Source organism: Sycon ciliatum, chromosome 2, assembly GCF_964019385.1.
Source record: "Sycon ciliatum chromosome 2, ocSycCili1.1, whole genome shotgun sequence".
NCBI lineage: Eukaryota > Metazoa > Porifera > Calcarea > Leucosolenida > Sycettidae > Sycon > Sycon ciliatum.
In genome coordinates, this window is record NC_088644.1 from 44,626,792 (window position 1) to 44,643,352 (window position 16,561).

Consider the following 16,561-nt stretch of genomic DNA (forward strand, 5'->3'; position numbering starts at 1 on the left):
CAGTTAAATGGCGCGACATGGTCTGTTCATACTGTTCAGCTGACTTAGGTACTCCACCTCCCAACGATTCTTGATATGCTTCAGTGTCCCACTGAGGTAGCGCAATCTCGATGACATCTGCGTAGCGTCCAGGGTACCTGCTGGCTTCTCTGACGACATCCAGATGTTACCCATCATCATTGCAGGGGTTACTGGTGGCTAATCCAGGCTATCAGACACATAAGTTAGCGGACGACTATTCACCACTGCTTCAACCTCATACAAGAGGGTCTCAAGCTCCTGGACCTTCACAAACGCTGTTCCCATTACCTTCTTCAAGGCACTCTTCACTGTACCAACCATTCGCTCATAGAAGCCTCCATGCCATGGTGCAGCTGGAGGATTGAACATCCATGGCACACTCAGTTTGTCAGATGCCGCCTTGAACGTTGTAGCGTTGTCAGACCTGATACGAGACGGCAAACCACGTCTCGCGACAAACTTCCGAAATGCTATCAAGAATGACTTGGTACTATCGACCACCTCCAAGTGAACTGCTCTGGTGGTGGCACACACAAACAATGCTATCCATACCTTCGGAGATGACTCACCCCTCCGCACGTACAACGGACCAGCATAGTCGATGCCGGTAGTTGCGAACGGCTTCTCGTGAACAACTCGATCTTCTGGCAGCGGCGGGAAGACTTCTGAGGCAGCCTTAGTCTTGTAGCGGCGACATGTAACACATCGCTGAGTAATTTGGCGTAGCGCTCGTCGACCACCGATAATCCAGAATGTCTGACGGATGAACGACAAGACCCCTTCTACACCTTGGTGCATCCTTTTAACATGCATTTTCTCCAACAGCAACTCGGTCAGATGATGTTTGCCTAACAGGACTGGGTGCTTGGCTCCATACGCCAACTCGCTGTGCTGAAGTCGTCCCCCAGCTCTGAGCACTCCATGCTTATCCAGAAACGGTGCATGCTGATACACCTTCGACCCAGGCTTCACTGGTTGACCTTGCTTGATCAGCTGAAGATCCTCAGCGAAACATTCGGCTTGAACGATGCGGTACAATACGTTATCTGCTGCAAAATAGAGTTCAGCACGAGGCTCAGTGTGCTTCCACTGCAACATCCGAGTCACCATGCCCTGTGCCCTCGACCACTTACTGAATCGGAGCCACCATTCATTATCAGACTCGCGACTACAGGTGGTGGCTGACACTCGCACTTCTACACTGGACTCATCTGTAGCTGCGGTTGAATTCCTCCTTTAGTCCTTTGACTTCTGCAGATAGCTCTGAAAGTCTGTGGCTCATCCTCGACGCACTGACTACGGATTCTGTGGCTAGGAAAGATAGTGCCTGCACAACTCCTAAAAGCGAGTACTTAATCCCTGGGAGGTAACAAAGCAGTTTCGTCTGGGCTTCACTTGAAAGCTCACCCATGACGACGGCCTTCCACCGGTGTGCTACCTAGACTACAACTACTACTAGTACTACTACTAGTACTACTGCTATCTACCTAAACATACTATACCTTCCTCCAGTCCGGCCTGATGCCGGCTGGGCTAAAAGAGAGGCAAAAAATCTACGAGCTCGAATAAACGAACTGCACTCGATCTCTGATGCATATGGAGGAGCCGTATTTGTATGCTACGCTTGCTGAAGAGGTGAGCAACCCCACGCTTGCTTGCCGAAACCCCATTGACTGCGCTGCGTGCGTACCCGCAAACGTCATTCGAACTTCTCCACGTCGCCTAGCCCCGCCCCCGCCGCTTCCGTGGGGAGTTCCAGTTTTATTTCTCCTTGTTGATTAGTTCTCCCACTATTAAGTTCGGTTGTTGTTTTCTCTATCCTTACCTAAATAATTGATTTCCAAGTTTCAGTCCTTTTATTTACCTTCCAGTCCGCCGTTGTGAGTGCTGTGAGCGGAGCAGTAGTGGTGAATAATTGTTGTGCGTGCGTTACACAACACGCACAGGGCTCCTTGCTGTTATGTCAGAGATTACCGGACCTGACAAGACATGCCTGATTAACCATTTGCTGTATGGTACAACATTGTGAAGAAGAGGTTTGTGCGACTTCGGTGACGCTCTGTATACAGCGCGACAAACATCTCGTGAACACCAGATAGCAGCGTGAGTCAGTGTCGCGCATGCAGGTGCTGAACAGACGCTGGGGAGATGATTTAGAGGCCACGCTTACTATGACTGAAGATAGTGAGGTGGACACCAAGTATAGCGCTAGTATTGGTAAGATGGCCCATGTACTGCTAGCAATGGCAAAGCAGTTGATCTTGGAACAATGTGAATCTGAGATGAAGACGGACCTGATCTACAGGATGTCTCTGCGTCAGGTTCAGGAGCACAGTGCGTATTACCAGGTCGCACACGGACGACAGGGTGAGACTGCCAAGAAACCAGTGGGAGGATCAGGTCTAAAGCCCACTACAGTCGACCTACCCTTATAACGATATTTGCGTCACACCAAGAAATATTGTTATAAGGGTAATATTGTTATAGGGGTAACTGGTTCATTTCATACACATACGTCATAATGCATGGATTTTGTTCATTTTTTACACTCTTCATAGCATAAAAACTGACATACATGCACATTATGCACACAGCAAGGTGCCCCCATTGCATTTCGTCATGTCCCAGCGAAGCTTGCCCTACCTGGATAGTGGACACTACATAGGGTATTCCCTGCTAGATATTGTTATAAAAATGGAAAATGTCGATTGGTCAGCCCATTTTATATCGTTATATGGGGTAATATCGTTATAGCAATATTGTTATAGAGGTAAGGCATTGTATACACAAGTCAATGGAGTGATTTGGTTTGGCAGAAAAATATCGTTATAAGGGTAATATCGTTATAGAGGTTATCGTTATAAGGGTAGGTCGACTGTATATCGGCGCATTGCATGTCGATATCGGTCGGACACGCCGAGAAGAAGCTGGAGTCTCTGCCTAAGGAAAGGAGAAGGCGAGACTTTGTGGAACACAGAGATAGGTTGTGTGTTGTCTGGTCCAGCGTCTGCAACGTGTCGAAACAGTAAACCTGTGACCGTGTCATTTGTCACAGCCTACATCGACGAGCTCGGAACAATTGAGTTGGCAGAAATGGTGAGCACTGATATTCCACCTTGGTCACCATTGCAGAAGCAGATGACACGTAGTGATAGTCTAAGGTCCAAGGTGGCATTTTCTAGAAACTCGTAACCTTTAGGAGCTCACAATTTTTTTAGAGCTGTTTCTGACTAAGTTGTGGCTGCTGAAGACGATAAAAGTATCGGCAAGTCTGTACAGTTGTCCGTTTGTTAGATATGGCGATCTTCCGCTCCATACGGAAATTGTACATGTACTCGAACCCAGTCATTCTAGAGTATAGTGGGTTTCTGCATACAGAGTCCGTTTTAGACTCCAGTTTGTGGCAGTCAGGGAGGGTACGACTCCCTGGTACATGGTGGCAATAAAACATCATTCAGCTCAGAATATAATACATTGAAAAAAGGAAAATTGTTTATGTAAAATTTAGGTGGACTTGCAAGGTCCGTGCGAGCAACTGTACAAACACAATCAAATTGATTTTCATGCGAGTCTGTGGCATGGCTGTCAAACTTCGAGTTGTGTAATGTGGCGCTCAGTCCCTGATACAAATTTAGTGTTGGTGCTACAAAAAATGAAAAGTACATTGGCTGTGTCATGTACTCAAGCCCAGCAGCACTGATTAGAATACAGTAGCAATGACTCTGAGGCGACATAGATAAATACAAGTGAAAAGACAACTAAACTATTTACATGTCTGTCTCAAGCGGCGCAGCAGCAAAGAATAGCAAAGAGCGACCAAAATGATTATAGAAGTGACACAACCAAATTAATCACATATTCAGCAGTTCGCAAGCTTTGAAGTCACGGTTTACATATAGCAAAACTAAAAACTCGGAACCTGGGCACTACCGTAAGCCAAGATGAGAGTCCCTTCTCATCTCGGACCACAACCAGAAGCTGCTGCTCCGGGTTTAGACTCGCCTTAATCTCCTGCTGGCAGCCATATTGTCCGTACTTAAGCTGACCGCGCTAATCGCACAAGTTGTCGAGTGGCGCCAATGGCATCCAGCACTGGGTCTCTGCCAGTCAGCTGCAACTGCCAGCCGCATGTGCAATTGGCAGTGTGGATAAGCCATCATGAACTATGAACTATGGACGACACTGGACCAGGCCCAGGGGACAACGCTGCACGAGTGCCATCTGCTGGGTCGCCCGCCACAGCCGGCACCGAACCAGGCAATAACGCGGCGCACGTGCCATCCACCAGGTCCCCCGCAGCGTGCACACCATCCACCAGCCCTCGATGCAGATCCGGAGGGCTCTCATAGGTTCCCGTAAGCAGGAGCTGCACGAGTGGTTTGGTCGCTCAGATAGATGCCGCCAGTTCTATCGGCACGGTGCTCTCGAGAATCGGGATAGCTCCGCGGTGGCATTCCTCTCTGCCAAGTATGATGAGACAGAGATAACAAGACAAGCTGCCACCAACAGCAATGATCAGCAAAATGCCGCAATACGTTCACTTGCAAATCGGGTTGACAATGTAGTTAAAGATGTGGACCAAGCTATGTTCCAATTATCCACCAACATGGACAGCTTGAAGCAGAATACAAGTGGCTCAGCAGCTGCAAGCGAAGACATAAAGAAGACCTGCCAAGACCTGCATAGACGAGTTCAGATCCTTGAAACCCCAAACCGGACCCCCTGTGAGGCATGCCCTGTCGTAACACCTGCCCAAAACCAGACTCCCTTACCCGTACCCAAACTATGCAATACGGTACGAGAGATTGTTCAAGAGGACCGCAGGCAGATTGAAATCCGAGACAACGCCATCATCTCGGGTCTCCCAGAGGTGGACAACGAAAATCTCCCACAACTCATTCGTACTCTGGTACCTGAAATCAACCCTGCTACAATCGAGGTAAAGCGAATTGGCAAGCCATCTGGGGACAAACCAAGGTTAATTCACGTAAAAACCAATGCAGATACGAAGGCGCACCTCATGAAAAATCGTTTTGGCCTGAAGCATGGTGCACATAACGTATACGTTAATCATGACCTGACAAGAAAGCAACAGGAAACTCGACGCCGTACCCTACCAACATTCAAGAAACTCCGCGCCAATGGTGTCAAATGCTCCCTTCCACTTGACAGCATACTTGTCGAAGGTAAAACAGCTTCAGATGCAGAAATTCAGAGGTTACTGCAGACAAACTCGGCATAGGAACCCCGGGGATCTCCGAAGCAAAAAGCATGCCGAATATGTATTTCCAACTGTTGTAGTCTCCTGAGTAAACGAGCCGAAGTATTGAACCTATTGACACAAGAGTCTCTGGATATTCTTTGTCTAACAGAAACGTGGCTAAATCCCACCATTCCTGATAATGTTGTAACCATACCAGGTTATAAACTATACCGAAAGGACAGAAGCAGTACATCCCTACCATGGTCACAGCTTGGTGGGGGTGGCGTAGCAATCTATGTTAAGGACCACTTGAGCTGCGATTTTCACCCAGAATTTACGTACGGTAGCTGCGAAATGATGACTTTTGAGATCAAGCATCCAAGCCGACCTGTCTTCGTATCTGTTTGGTACCGGCCCCCAAGACAACCTACAAGTTCTTTAATATCTACGCTCAATCAGCTCTCTGATCTGTTTGACCAACACAATAGCATAATTGTAGGCGACTTCAATGCCAAGAACCGAGCATGGAAAGACACTGACACCACAGACTGTAATGGTAGGGCTCTGCAGTCGGCTTTCGTGAAGTTCGGTTTCAATGTGATGAATGAAGGGACTGGTACACGACCTAATCTTAGAAGCGGTCAAAACCCGTTGCTCGACATCATAGCAACCAACATACCAGACATAATATACTCTACACACACACTTGAGCCCTTATCTGATCATTGTCCTGTCATTGCCTCGCTATCTCTCTGCACACCAACCCAGCGTCGAGAATGTCGACTACGCAGAACAACGGATTTCGCCAGACTGCGCATACTAATAGAACAGGAACCGTTTCTTGAGCGCGTAATGGGGACTGAACTTGTGGATTCAGCTTGGAAAGCGTGGGAATCTCATTTTCAGAATCTAGTAGACAGATCTTCTATCTTGACCAGTCAACAGGAGCGTCGAAAGCAGAGCTGGTACACGCCAAATCTACACAAACTGAAGCGGAGACAGAATGTACTGTACCGTGCCTACCTGCCCAACCCTCAGTGTATTGAGGCGAAAGCAGCCTATTGCTTATCGCGGAACTTTTACAGAAAGAAGCTTCGAGCGGCCAGACACGCTTTCCTTGACCGTGAGGCTGCTAGTATATCAAAGAATTGCAGTAAGGGCGGATATGTATGGTGGAAAAGGGCCAAGCAGTTTTGTAACATTGCTGGCAGCAAGTCGTCAGTCCCTGATCTTACAGATGGTGACGCCAGCGCCCCCACGGAGCATGAAAAATGCGATCTTCTTGCTCAACATTTTGCAGCCCAGTGTTCAGTGCCACCGGCAGTGAATGGACAACCCTCTCAAGCGCCATCATTAAGTGCTTGCACCACTTTGTACAGCATTTCTAAATTTAGTCCTGGTCAAGTCCATTACGACCTAACACATCTATCCCCCCGAAAATCCACCTCAGCAAATCACATGATACCGATACTACGCTCAATGGCAGATTTACTGTGTGAATCCCTCTCATTACTGTTTAACTTAAGCTTATCTACTTCGTGCTTCCCCAATTCCTGGAAATCGGCCTCTGTTACCCCATTATATAAAGGCAAAGGAAGTGCCTCTTCACCAACAAATTATCGTCCTATTTCACTGCTGCATCCCGTCAGTCGCCTTTTCGAATACCGGATAGCACTGAGTCTCAGCAGCTTCCTCCATCGCAACAAATTAATATCACCGTCCCAATTTGCATATGTTCCACAGCGATCAGCAACGCACCAACTTATCCTGCTTACTCACCAGATGGCTCGTGTCTCGGACAAACACAACAGATATGATTGTGCATTTCTTGACTTCAGGAAAGCCTTCGATAAGGTTCATCATCCAACCCTGATTGAGAGGCAGAGTAATTTTATGACTCGAAACTCAGTGAAATGGTTTGAATGCTACCTCAATCAGAGAACGATAGCTGTTTAAGGAGACGATCTCTCCCCAATATCTTTTGAATTGTGGTGTCCCTCAAGGCTCACATCTTGCACCCCTGCTGTTTTTAACCTACATCAATACCCTTCCCGACACATTGACCCACAGCGCCCCTTATCTATTTGCTGATGATGTTACACTGCTCAACACTCATAACATCGGTTTACCTGTTGGTGAGAATCTGGCCAATTTCCAGTTAGATTTAACAAGCTGCCAGCGCTGGGCTAGAGGCATTCACGGGGAGTTTTCTGCGGTCAAGACCACCATGTTCTCCAACTATGCTCCTGCACCCTCTTCGTCTGTCCAAATGGACAACGTACCACTCAATGTTAAAAGTACCGTAATCCATCTAGGCGTTGAGATCAGCACTAACCTTAAATTCCAAGACCATTTCACTACTGTGTTCAAAAAGTTTCGCCAACGTGTACATTTGTTATGCTTTATGGGCCGTCATCTATCGCATGCACATATTGCCCTACTCTACAAGTCATATGTACGACCCACAGTAGAGTACGCTATCCCTGTCTGGTGCTTCAGACTTACTGCTAGCCAGCTAGAATCGCTTGACATTTTACAAGCAAAGATCTGCAGATGCCTGCTGCGGTCTGCGAAGATTGATTTTGATCGCTATCAATCGAAGAATAATTTAAAAAAGGCTGTGTAATTTGGAATCCCTTCACTTCCGACGCACTTACATTTCCATCACCGTTTTGTTCAAGTATATCCATTGGCACCCAGATTATCTATCCCGCTTTGACATCAATATCTCTTCTAGCGCACGCCGACCAAACAAACTGATTTTCAATTCTCATGGCCGCATCTCTTCCTCTCTCTTTATTCATAAAATCGGAAAGCTGTGGAACTGCCTTCCACCAAGGCTGACATCCCAAGATTCACTTTCTAAATTTCAGCAGCAATATCGCTTGCACGTGAAAAGTTTTAAATTTGACTGTAGTGGTATATCCCTGGACATTTAAATTAATTGTTTTATTTTTAACAACCCAGCCCTGTGTTTATTGCTCATTATGTAGCATATACTGTAACACGTGTAGTTTTCCTCACTGTTTATTTCTATTGCATGATTTGCATCAGGAGATCCCCTCGACAGGCCATCGCCTCTGGGAGATCCTTTAATAAAGATTAATAAAAAAATGACTGCCAGTTCAGTTTGGCATGGCGCATGGACCCACAAACCCAAAGTCAAAGGAAGAGCCGGCGCTTATAGACCAGTTCTACGACGCACTACCTTCCGTATGGAATGGGACAAGCAAACGAACGCTTGTCATCGGAGTGGGGAACTTCAACAGCAAAGTAGGCAGCCCTGTCACCTCGTGTGTCGGAAATTAGAGCAAGAGGACTCGCAATGAGAACAACCAGGCGCTTGTGGACTGGGCAAAAACTCGCATCAGTTGTTGCTAGCCAACATAGTATTCCGCTATTCAATGTGCTACCGAACAACATGGACTGGAAAGGTTAAAGACAGCAGTACGATTCGTACTAGGAATATCTACAACAGGATTGATTATGTGGTTGTGCCACCACATTGTAAGCATATCATTAACAAGGCCCGACCGTATCCTGGTACAGAAGTGTTCAGTTATTGCACCACGTATGTCGCATTATGTTCGATTCACTTCGCAGTGAAGCAGCGGCGAAGGTCCTACACGGGAAGTCTAAAACATAACAATCACGCACTCACAAGCAAGGAGAGTTCCAAGTTCTTTAACCTGACCGGTTTCTGTGACATGAGTCACTTCATCACAGGAATGAGGATAAATGACAATATGGAACTCAATATAACCAGCGAACTGGACAGACAGGCATTGAGCACTGTCGAGTAATTAGCGCGAAAAAAGCAAATTAGCGATTTAACGCGAAAAAAGCGTAAACAAAACACGGGGTTGCTTGCGAGGCAAAAAACAAACACGAAGTTGAGTGCAAGGCATGGCATGGAGGTAAAAAATACCTATACCCATCGTGAATGTGGTTTCCTAAAACATAAGTTAGCGCGAAAAGAATTTTGCAGGGTGCGTTGAAGTCTGAGGAGGCCAGGTGATAGTAGTAGTAGTAGTAGTAGTAGTAGTAGTAGTAGTAGTAGTAGTAGTAGTAGTAGTAGTAGTAGTAGTAGTAGTAGTAGTAGTAGTAGTAGTAGTAGTAGTAGTAGTAGTAGTAGTAGTAGTAGTAGTAGTAGTAGTAGTAGTAGTAGTAGTGCCGCCGGCTCTGCTGACACGGCCAGAGCTCTGACCGTTCGCCTTTGCATGCCCGTAGGCATTGTTATTAGGTGATGATTTCGTGTGAAGCTTTTGAGTTCAAAGTTTTATATTTCAATTGAGTGTTCTATTTTATTCCGAAATTGGGTTGTCTTTTTGCTTTGACTCTTACTTCATGGTGTTGTGAATAAAACCGTTCTCAAGTAGTAGTAGTAGTAGTAGTAGTAGTAGTAGTAGTCACATCCTTTATTGCTGAACCCACAAATAATTGTGATACAAATTGTAAACCATCCGAGGAAGAAGAGAAAGCCATTAAAAATAAAAAATAAAACAAAAAAAGGTTATTGTACCATGCCAAACGGCTATTATTAAGTCATGTACCAATTGTAATACATGACGTAGTAGTAGTAGTAGTAGTAGTAGTAGTAGTAGTAGTAGTAGTAGTAGTAGTAGTAGTAGTAGTAGTAGTAGTAGTAGTAGTAGTAGTAGTAGTAGTAGTAGTAGTAGTAGTAGTAGTAGTAGTAGTAGTAGTAGTAGTAGTAGTACATTGGATTTACTAATTGATTTGACGTTATTTAAAGGAGTTTTCTTGATTTGATCATCTCTATTAATGATAAATCCACATTTACATTCAGTACTTTCCAAAAGCCCAGGAACGCTTATTTGTACATCCCATTTACGTCTGACCACCCCCGCTCATGTTTCTGAGTTTTATTAAACTCGCATCAGTTGTTGCTAGCCAACATAGTATTCCGCTATTCAATGTGCTACCGAACAACATGGACTGGAAAGGTTAAAGACAGCAGTACGATTCGTACTAGGAATATCTACAACAGGATTGATTATGTGGTGGTTCCACCACATTGTAAGCCAATCATTAACAAGGCCCGACTGTATCCTGGTACAGAAGTGTTCAGTTATTGCACCACGTATGTCGCATTATGTTCGATTCATTTCGCAGTGCTCCATGTCTTCACCGATGCTTCGATGGATGCGTACGCTGCAGCTGCCTTTCTCCGGGTGACGACTGACGGCAAGCACTACGCCAGTCTCATCTTCAGTAAGTTGCGCCTTGCCCCAACGTCCAAATCCCAGAGTGGTGAGTCCCCGTCCATACCGCATTTGGAACTGATGGGCGTTGTGATCGGTGCCCGTCTGGCAGTCTTCCTACTTGAGCAGCTCCACGTCCGTATCTCCTCGACAACGCTAAGGACCGACTCCAAGTGTGTCCTACATTGGTTGGCATCAACGCAGGATCTGGCGCTGTTTGTGCAGAACCGCATTGCCGAGCTACGCTCCCACAAGTCATTGGCATACCGCTATGTCCCGACCCCCTCCAATCCTGCTGACGTGGCAACACGTCCCCGCAGCGTGCAAGACGTGGCCAAGGATGCCCTCTGGTGTCATGGACTGCCCTGGCTTCAAGGACCTGACTCGCACTGGCCTCTCTGAGAAAGTCTTCACATCACGCCCGAAACACTGCAACAAATCGCTGCTGAGTTGCGTGGCTCCAATGTCCTCCATAGTGTCACTCTTGCTGCCGCTGATGTTTTCACTGTGCTAGTCGACCGCACGTCTCGTCTTGAACGACTCGTTCGTATCGTGTTCTACTGCTGCCGGTTCATTCAGCTCAAACTGTGGGCTTCACTTACAAGTGAACGACGGACCGCGCTCCACGAGTCTCATCCGCTACTGAGCACCCTGTTGCAAGCGCTCATGCCGAAAGGCGGGCTCACGCCCCGACATGGCTACTTCCCCTTGTCTAGCCCCCAAGACGAAAATGATAGTAGCCGACTGGCCGAAATTAAAAAAAAAAAAAAAGCGCTCATGAAGACACCAGCACTTACCGATACAACACGGCGCCTCATCCTGTGCCTGCTTGTCCGGTCAGTCCAACAGCAGTGCTTCGCATCCGTGTTCAACAGCATCGCGAAAGGCACCAGATGTCCCCTCCAGCAACAGCTTGGTTTGATGATTGACACGCTCGTCATCATTCGGTGCCACGGCAGAGTGAAACCCGCCTCCGATACCGCTGATGCTCCGCAGGCTCTGCTTCCACCTGGTTATTGGCTCACGCATCTCATTGTCTGTGCGTGCTGTGCATTTGGAGTGTGTCCTTGACATGTACACTGCCGCCTGCTTCATGTCGGGACAACTCACACTCTAGCTCAGCTACGCCACTACTTCTGGCTATCTCTAGGCCGGGAAACCGTGCGAGCTATCATTCGTCATTGTGTGACACGCCGTCGACACGAAGGTTCTCCATTCAAGCTCCCATTACAACCTCCCTTACCGAAGTAACGCGTGACCAGAGCAGCACCGTTCGAGTTCGTTGGCCTGGACTACTTCGTTCCGCTCCTGACGCGCAGCTCGGATGGGGGAGTCACCAAGGTATGGGTATGCCTCTACACCTGTTTTGCTGTGCGTGCTGTGCATTTGGAGTGTGTCCTTGACATATCCACGGATCACTTCATCGCAAGCCTACGCCGCTTCATAGCTAGGCGCGGCGTGCCCCGTCTGTTGTACTCCGACAATGCATCGCAGTTCAAACTAGCATTGTCTGTGTTGGATGAAGCTTGGCGTGATGCTACATCCGATCCCATGGTGCAAGACTACCTGACTAACCACGACATTGTGTGGAAGTTTACTACAGCTTTGGCACCATGGCAAGGCGGGCTGTACGAGCGCATGGTCGGACTCGTGAAGAGGTCTTTGCGGAAACCCATCGGACGGCAACTCCTGACCGTCAACCAGCTAACCACCGTGTTAGCGGAAGCGGAAGCTGCGGTTAACAGCCGCCCGTTGACTACCGTACCAGCTGATAGTGATGGGCTGGATTATCAAATCCTCACACCGGCTCACTTCCTGATTGGTGGCCGTCCAGCGTCCATTCCGTTGCAAGCTGTAGACGATAGCGACCCGGACTTTCTGCCACCGTCTGCCTCTTCGTCTACCCAGCTCCTGACTGCATGGAAGCGTCAGCAACAACAGAGTGCAGCCTTCTGGTGTCTATGGCAGCGAGACTATCTCCAGATGCTGCAGGCCCGATCAACCCCTACATCCTTCTCTCCCCATGCCCGCCAGCACGGTCGACCGGAGGTTGGTGAGGTGGTTCTCACTGGCGAAGCTGATACGCCGCGTGCGGTCTGGAGACTCGGACGTGTGGCGGAACTCATTGTCAGTCCCACCGACAACGAGGTTCGAAGTGCTGTCGTGCAGACACCAGCTGGCCATGCAGTGACTCCACCTCTATGCAAGTGCTACCCACTTGAGTGTTGAGCCAGCACGCCGCCACCAGCACCTGCTCGAGTGGATACTAGAGACCAGACACCTCCAGCTGACGTGAGACCGAGTCGCGCTGCCGCTCGCAAGGCACTGGAAAATATTGCCAAGTGGACAACCTCTTGACTCACACCAGCTAAGTACTATTGCATGTAGTACCTTTTGCTGCATCCCACTCTCTGTTACATTTCCCCCTTCTTTTCCCGCTACGCTATTTGCTCATTCGTTTATGTTGTCTACTGCTCCCGGCATATTCCCTACTCCATGATTTGGTGGTCTCCCGTTTTATTTGTCCCTGTCTATTAGAATCTCCCATGATTTATTTGCCACACTTGTTCGCTGGGGAGTGTCACGCGGACCACTGTAGCGTGAAGTCTCACTGTACTGCTCATGACACGTGCATGTATTGTTCTTAGTAGATCTGGTCTGTGCATTCTTCTGCAATACCTGTACTACAGTGTTACCCGCTTCACTGCACATTCCCACGCATGCGCTCGCTCACTGCATCATGCAAGGCATGAGGTAGTGCTCATGCGGCCCTTTCCTTTGTGTTCAGTTGTGTTAGAAACAAGTAACGTTGGTTGTTCTTTTTTCTTACTAAACGATTACTATCAGTGTTTGAGTTGATAATAACAACCTTCCTCTCACAGCCAGTCCTGCTGTTATTATGGTTCTATTATCGGGGATCCGGCCCTGATAACAGTGTTGCTAACTTGCTAAATTGCTAACTGGGTATTTGTCCGTATTTTTACGGAAAACGAAGTTTTGTCCGCTGTACGGATTTCAATCGAATATCCCGCAAACGATCATGTATATGAACGATTACTAAAACCATCGTACTTCCATCGTTTCTTTTGTCAATTCAACAATCGAAGAGTCTACGTGGTAGCAAAAACTCCAAACTGTCCAATGCAAGAAAGGCTGAAGTAATGTCGGACTAATGAGATATTGCGCGCCGTATTCAGGCATTCTTACCTTGGCAAAATCAAACTTTTGGTCGCACTCTTCGCCATTTTGGGGAGAAATCCCTATTTAGCGAGCTCTTTGAGAAACTGAGCACTTTATAATGATGAAGCCAGCTGAAGATATTTTTCAATCGGCTCGAAAAATGTGAGCGTTCCGTGAAGAAGGAGAGTGGAATGGAGTTGTTGGGACGATTTGCTTGCATATTAGGCTTGGAGAAGACTTTGCTTTGTTACCGCGCCTGATTTGTTAAGGCTTCATAATGGAGCTTGGCGTCTGGCGTTGACCCTACTTAGAGCTTTCCAACGAGCCCTTGATTGTGAACATCAAGTGAAGTAGACCACAGTTATGACCTGGTGAAGTTGACAATTGTACTGAATTCGTACATAGGCTTCACAAGTGAACTAAATCAGTCAAAATGTTGACATGAAAAACGAGTATGGAAAACTCTGAAAATTTCTGCAAAATGGCACTGGGCAATACGCATGGGGTTAGAGAGCACTTGGTAACACTGACTTTGTCTGGTTTCAGGCCTAGCCGTGGCACTGCCAATGTGGTGTTGACACAGCGCTGGATTTCAGCTAAAGCCACCCACTTCGTGTGGGATCGCCAAGTCCTTGGCCTGGAAATGTCAAAAGCATTTGACACCAGTAGCTTCATGAAGTAGAATAGTTCGCCTCTTTCTCCACGCGTACATGATACCATAATGTGGTTTATCCGAAAAGAGGGCAGATTCCCAATGAGGCTGTTAGATACACACCTGCTATTGAAGGACCACACATGTACATAGCGCTTCTTGTCGATTTGGAATAATTTGTTTTATTTTATATACATTTTTGGTCTGAATCCTTTTTTTCTTAATAATGCAATGAATATAACTAAATGCGCACTCATATCACAACCATGGGGACGAATCATGTACATGTATTCCAGAACGTTTTCTTGTCACAATTATCAATGGAATTCGTGACTAAAGAGAATGATGAAACTACAATAGGATTTATACACTTGGAGTGGAACAGCGAGGATACAAGCATAGTAAGAAAAATAGCACAAACCTAGGAACAATGTGCACAGGTAATAAACAATAGGTGAGGTGAGAAATGATAGGAAATTCAGCAAGTGCAGTGTGACAATGGACATGCATGTGCAAGTGTGTGTGAGTGCGAATTTACTGGAATAGCGTAAGTGCGGTGACATTTTCTTTTTGTTTACAAAGATTTGGATCACGAATGCGAATGTAGACTGCTTCTAGAACTTTCAACTGCTGGAAACTACTTGCAGAACGAACAACACTGAACCAAGAATCATCATAACTTTCACGACACACGGGGTTAGACAACAAATGCAATTTAATTGCCGATGTATTCTTCTTCTTCTCACCGCCTCTGCCTTCACTTGGTTTCTGACCACCACCGTCCTTCACACCATCGCTATTCCAGTAAATTCGCACTCACACACACTTGCACATGCATGCCCATTGTCACACTGCACTTGCTGAATTTCCTATCATTTCTCACCTCACCTATTGTTTATTACCTGTGCACATTGTTCCTAGGTTTGTGCTATTTTTCTTACTATGCTTGTATCCTCGCTGTTCCACTCCAAGTGTATAAATCCTATTGTAGTTTCATCATTCTCTTTAGTCACGAATTCCATTGATAATTGTGACAAGAAAACGTTCTGGAATACATGTACATGATTCGTCCCCATGGTTGTGATATGAATGCGCATTTAGTTATATTCATTGCATTATTAAGATTATTGTCTCCACGTCGCCCTTTTTTTCTTCTGAGTCCTTTTTTCATTATCTTCATCTGTTTTGTTTTTGGTCTTTTTGGTGAAGCAGGTAAAAGCATAATTAGCTGTTTGCTCGAGCATCCTGCGACCATCCGCTAGAGCACAATCTGGTCATTTCCGAGCATAATCCGATTACCCCTACTAGTGTGCAGAAGGAACTATGAATCTATGTAGATTTACAGAGGTTGTGACTGAGAGGAGAATCATGGCGAGTCGATTGTCCAAGCCGGTTGTATTGCGTAAATAATGATACACAGGAGCAGTGATGTAGCAATGGGATTTGGGAAAAAGAAGACGAGCTGTGAGACGTTCAGGGGTCACTAGAATACTAAAGCACTTTTGTGCTCCCGCACATATTGCCAGGCGTCAGGCGCCAAGCCTCCCTGCCTATCCGACCCGCCATACACAACAACAAAACTGAACTAAAGTTTTAAATAAATTAATTATTCGACAAGACGGAGACGGGCAACGGACAAACAAAGAAGACCGGACACAACAAGGGAAACTGGAAACTGAAGAAAAAGACAAAAATCATGGCAGCACATGAGCATGCACGCAAACAGAACAAAACAAAACGCATGACAATGACGTAACCGTTCCATGGTGCATGCACCAACTGGATGCGAAACCAAAACAGTTCAACTGGGGGAAAAGGAGAGCGCAAAATTAAATTAAATATACCAAAGGACCACAACAAAATTGAGCCATGAAACGTCTTTCGTTCTAATAAAAACGATACGCAACAAGCGCTTTACACAAAACATCTACAACTGTTCCCTTCAATCCAGTGCAGCAGATAATAATACATATCTAATATTGACTGAGTACGAGGTCAATATAGGAAATAAAAGCCGGGTAAAAGACCGAGGCGAAGCCGAGGTCTTTTACTTAGGTTTTTATTTCCTATACTGACCAAGTACGAAGTCAATATTAGATTTATCACGACAAACAGTCCGTATTTCAAATTCCAGAACGATAACCTCATGAATGCAGGTTCTATGATTGCACAACCGTTGCACCACTACCTACTCATGCAGTGACAATGCTGCACTAGGCACCGTTCAACTGCGCAACCCCTAAGCAGTCAAATATAAGCAGTCAATATACATGTAGCCCTAAG

The 16,561-nt window shown here is 46.5% G+C and overlaps 1 protein-coding gene across 1 annotated transcript in view; it reads right to left on the bottom strand.

Moving 5' to 3' along the window:
* The window catches only part of LOC135810260 (leucine-rich repeat-containing protein 15-like), a 342,979-nt gene that overhangs the window by 132,490 nt on the left and 193,928 nt on the right, over positions 1-16,561 (bottom strand). The window lies entirely within an intron of this gene.